Genomic DNA, 6,000 nt, shown 5'->3' with positions numbered 1-6,000 from the left:
AAAAGTGATATTCATTATGGTTCAAATCCTGTGTTCCCGGTATTATGATCATTATAGAGAATACAGACTTGCTTTGGAAAGGTATTCTGAACACATATGAGTGAAAGAATCAAATTACTTTTATTCTTATAGCAATCTGCATTGAAAGAGCCACCAGGTATCACCATCTGGATGTGAAAAATGAAAGAAGTAACTTCCTAAATTGCATTACTAATCATGTGAGTCCCCTATCCAAAAACTTTTATGTAAACTATTTTCTTTGGAATAAAATCCACCAACCTTCTCATATGATAATTATAAATTTTCCCCAGTTGGCCTGTTTTAACTATTTAATCTTAGAGCTCACTATATTAGAAGAAACAGTGGTTTTACCCAATGATAATACGCTTTCTAGTTAAGTAGAGATTCTTCAAATATGACTATTTCTAATCCCTTGGTCTTGGCAACTTCCCAAAGGGGGAACTTTTGACTTAGGTGGTGTAGTAGTTAGATTCAGGTATCAACTTGGCTAGGTGAAGATGCTTAGTTCTATTGCTGTGAACATGAGCCAATGGCATGTGAACCTCATCTGTTGTTGATTATATCTGCAGTTGGCTAGGAGGCATGCCTGCTGCAATGAATGATGTTTGATTTAATTGGCTGGTGCTTAAATGAGAGACTCAGTGTAACACGGCCCAAGCAGCTCAGCGTACCTCATCTCAGCACCCACAGCTCAGCATAGGCCTTTGGAGATGCAGAAAGAAATCACCCCAGGGAAAGTTGTTGGAACCCAGAGGCCTGAAGAGAAAGCCAGCAGAGACCATCCTGTGCCTTCCCACATAAGAAAGAGCCTCAGTTGAAAGTTAGCTTCTTTTTCTCTGAAGAAGTAACTTTTATTAACAGGCAATCCATCTCTCATGTGTTGCATTCTGGCAGCTAACAAACTAGAACAGGTGGCTATCCCAAAGGTTAACAATACTATTCTGTCCTACAGTTCTGTGTGCACTTCCTTTTCTCTAACAGTTGTTTTATGTTTAGTCGATTGTCTTGCTCATCATGTGACCATTTTAACAATCATATAATCGTTGAAACAGATCATGTGTCTGGGTGGCATTAATGTCGATAGGCCAATCATTAGGGTCAGTTTTTATTGTGTCTGCAGTATTAAGGTACATTAGTCATCTTTGTTTTCCTTTAATTAAGTTTTTTAGAGCATCCATTTTTTCCCCTGGAGGGGTAGGATCCAACAGGATAAATCAGAAAGCTAGAAAGTGAGAGTTGACCACACATCTAAAAATTCAGTTGATTCATAGAGATGGCATAGACGTATGCCCATTGAAGGAAAATATTACCATCAGGAGCCCATCAAGGACAGGATAATATAGTTATATAGAAGGACATAAAAAGTAAAAGGGGAAGAAATATAGTGATAGTAGTTTTTATAGTTTTAATATTGTAGGGAAAGAGTAAGAAACAGAACCGTGACAACTCAGCCACTGTTACATCATCAGCTGCAACTGAAATGGTTCCACCATTCTGGCAGAAGGCATAAAGTCATGAATACTTATTAAACAAGACATAGATTAGTACCAGCCAAGTTTCACCCTTAAATATTATTCATCCATGTATTATCCTAAGAAAAATAAAACAGCCTTAGGTTTCAGATTACTCCAGACTATACCCAAATTATTGCAGAGTACTATACTGAATATTATTCCAGCCTTTAGAAAAAAAGCATATGTCAAAGAGTATCTTTAAAATGATAAAGATTAGCCAGTCCATAAGGAAAAGAATAACACAAAGCCAGCCAGTGCAGCCAATCACTGCTTAAAGAGCAGTTTTAAGTCTTCGATGTGTTCACCAGCATATCTAGGAGATGGGAAGTATAGGCTTAGGTGGCAGTCATCTCTTGATGTTGATGATTCCCTTGAAATTTCAGGTTTTCCTCACTGTGGTTGAGAATTGCTTTCTTGACAAGGGAGTTTTTTAACCCTAGAATGATGTATGTAAGGTTTGACTCCCTGCAAATTAACAGAAGAATGGGTAATAAGCACAATTCTATACAGCCCAACCTACTGGGCTTCCACTCAACTATTCAACCTCTGTTTTTATCAATTTTTAAGAAGCACCTAAAGCTCTGGACTTACACAATGTAGGGGAGCATCAGTCAGGAATAAAAGATGACTAGAAGCATATTGCTGTACAGCTGACTGAGTGGGTCCTTGAAATAGTACACATTTTATAATTTGCAATTCCTTCATTACATGACCACTTTGCAGATAACAGTAAAAACTGGTTTTAAGGATGTGTCTCCCATATGCTATTTCAGAAGTGTTCAAACACAGCTTGCTACAAGTGGTTACCACTGGCCTAAGCAATGCAACTGGCAAAACATTTTCCCAGTTGAAATTGACTCTTGGCACATTTTTAGCCAAAATTCTCTTTAAGGTGTGATGCTTTGTTTTTCAGTGTTCCTGTAGACGATGATTTCTATGATTCATGTAGTTTCCATGATGCATGCTATGAAATAGCTATGAACCATACAGAAACATAAGGAGTCCCAGGTTCAGTTCCAGGTGCCTGCCCATGAAAACAAACAAACCAAAAGTATTTATTCCAAGAAAACAAGGCACTGTCAAGAAAGGTTTGACCTAGTAAAAGCATTTCAGCATTTGAAGAAAGGAACTTGGTTTAAGAAAATATAATGTGTTCTACCCATTTTGGGACTAATTATGATACCTAATTAGGGAATTCTTAAGACATTCTGCAGCTCTTGAGTTACCTTGGCAATGAAGGAACTTGCAGTAATATTTCAGATAGAAAATGACACTCCGAACTGTGGAATGATTTCTTGTATAATGACCTAGCCCCTCTGATGCCTTTTCAAGTTTGAAATGAAATGCTTCAACACATTCAGGAAAGGTGTTTACAAATACAGGCAGGTAGTTGTAATTTCCTTGTTTTCATGGCATGAAAGTGAAATCTATTTGCCAGACTTCTGATCCTATTCTACATGCTTAGACTTTTTTGGTAGGAAGAAGAGGAAATGTTGTGAGGTTATTCTTTTTGCATAGACAAAGCATTCTTGAGTTATTTTCTGTATGGTTCTTTGCATAGTTGGGTCTATTATGTATTTTCATAGCTATTTCATAGCATACTTCATAGACCACTGCATCCTGTAATGGTCAGGTTCATGTGTCAACTTGGCCAAGTGGTGGTACCTGTTTGTCTGCTTGGGCAAGTTCTGGCATGTCTGTTGCTATGAAGATATTTCCTAGAATTAAATCATGATCACATTGGCTGCATCCACAGCTGATGTATTTGTAATCAGTCAAGGGGATTGTCTACTGCAATGATTGATGCTTAATCTAATCACTGGAAGCCTTTTAAGGAGGATTCAGAAGAGACAGGCTCTTTTGTGGAGTTCATCTAGACCCTCCATTGGAATTGTCAGCTTCACAGCCTGCCCTGCATATTTAGGACTCTATGTTACCATGGTTGTGTTAGACATTTTTATAAATTTTGCATTCATGAATATTTCCTATTTTTTCAGTTTCCCTAGAGAACCTTAACTAATACACGTCCCATTCATTATGCATTCCTTGATGCAAACAGGATTCTGTCCATTAAATACTCTGTTATTAATATTATTCTTTCCTTATTATAAACCCAACTTCTGACTGGCTCATTCTGCTATATCCACTATCAGGAATCCTATATCCTATATCCTATGTCAGGAATTAGTGGATTCACTTGGAAATCCCCATTCTTCAGCTCTGTATTCTAAAAGGAGCACTTTGAAGTCGTCTGAAGAATTCTTTGTTTTAAAAGATTTTAATATAAATTTAGCATGAGCGCTGCAACTATCTGGAGTTGGAAAGAACTTGTTATGCTTGTCTAGCTGTTTGATCTTGCAAGTAAACCACGTTAAGTTCCTAGTTCAATTCTTGTAATAGCATATGTTAAGTTTTCTATGTATGATTGTAGAAGTTCTGACAATGCATATTGTAGAAAATTTATGTACCAATTCAGATTGGTTAACCAGTTTGGCTAATTAGAAGTTATGTTCAGGCTATCTGCTTTGAAATTCATTTTTTAAATCTCTGTACTGTACTGCCTCTCTTGTAGCAGCAGCAGCAGCAGTTTTGTCTGTAAAGTAGCAGATTTAATGAAGAACAGGTATGTAGTTACCTCATCACCTGGGACCACCTATTGTTGAAACAGAGAGAGGTAGAGATTATTGAATTTTTATGAAGGAAATTATAAGCTTTGCTGGAGTGTTGTTGTGGAGGAGAAATGAGGTGATCTGACTGCAATTTTTTCTAAAATGAAAGGAAGGAACCCAGAAGGCCCAGTGCTCTGACCCGATATCTAAATATCATCAAAGTCCAATAAGTGGTAGTATTCCTTGTGGTAACTATGGATTTGAGCCTTGTATTTCCCAAACATTTTAACTCTATTTTTTCCTTCCTTATTAAGTCTGTAATATTGAAGGTTCTATGGTAAATTTATGAGATAATATGTGTAAAATGATTTTACAGTATCATAATTAGGCCCAAAATGGGTGGGGCACAATATATTTTCTTAAACCAATTTCCTTTCTTCAAATGCTGAAACGTTTTTACTAGGTCAAACCTTTCTTGACAGTGCCTTGTTTTCTTGGAATAAATACTTTTGGTTTGTTTGTTTTCATGGGCAGGCACCAGGAACTGAACCTGGGACTCTGGCATGGTAGACTAGAACTCTGCCACTGAGCCATCATTGCCTACCCTGGAATAAGTATTTTTAAAACCTCCTCTTTGTTCCTCAATGTTAACATGTTTCTCTTAGGCTCTTCTTCCATTCACCCAATCATTTAGCTGTAATTGAATTCGTTCCTGGTTCCAAATTGAGAGACTTGTACATAAGAATCTACAGCCCATTTCAAACAGATTTTTGAAATATCAGGCTTTCCAGAATTCCTAACCTATCCAGTTGTTGAGGTTCTTGTCCCATGTGTCTCATTCAATGGATTCACATTTTAAAAAACTCTGAACTTGATGTTTTGAGTGTCTTACCTTGAAATCGATACGTAATCATGCTTTAATCCCAAAGGTAATTCACTTCTCCCTCTTTGAACTTAATTTCTTCATCTGTTCTTTGAAATTGAATGTAAGCAAGAGCAGGTAGACCAGTAATGTTGAGCCACACGTGCAATGCAATTTATTATTCCTGATAAGAGCAGACATACCTACCTACATCCTCACCAGAATAACTGATGATACATTGGTGTTTACTATGCAAATTTATGGTATTGTATATCAATATCTAGTTGCAAGATTGTTAGATGATTTACAGTAACTTTAGTAAATCTTATTCAACAGTATTTCAAAGATTTTGTACAGTTTTGTTCTTATACCATCAACAGAATAAATTTCCATTATTTCTAATAAATTTTTTTCACTCAAATCCCTTGATTGACCACACTAATATTTCTAAATTTTGATAATCCTCACAAGAACTAACTTTGGCTATGTGAATAGTCACCATTTAGAACTGTACATTAATTTTTTTCCTTTCCTTATTTTTTATTCCCTCATTTCAGTCTTGTTTGAATTACATTTGCTTTTATTTTCCTAAATTTTGTAATCTAGGATGCATAGATCATGAATTACCAAATGTCTTTATATCTGAATCATAGTATGGGTATCAATACATATCTACATATTTTAAATACTAAATGAGGAATTTATGGACTTATGAAGATATATCAATTAGAGTAATTAAATAGAATAAAAAATTTCTGAATGATATAAGTTACTGAAGCTCCCCAGTTAACCAATGAATAATGTTTTTAAGACCTTATATCTTTTAAAGAGTTTGAATTTGTTATGTTGAATCATCCCCATGTCCAGATACTTTCAGCTATTCATTCTCCCAACTATTAAAGTTGAAATAATCCAACTATATACAAGCTCTTCCAAATCTTTTTCCACTCATTGCACAAAACCAATTCTAAATAGACCTTAGACTTATACTTAA

Source organism: Tamandua tetradactyla, chromosome 9 (genome assembly GCF_023851605.1).
Source record: "Tamandua tetradactyla isolate mTamTet1 chromosome 9, mTamTet1.pri, whole genome shotgun sequence".
NCBI classification, from domain to species: Eukaryota; Metazoa; Chordata; class Mammalia; order Pilosa; family Myrmecophagidae; genus Tamandua; species Tamandua tetradactyla.
The sequence above is the reverse complement of the archived record's forward strand: the minus strand, read 5'-3'. Positions refer to the sequence as shown.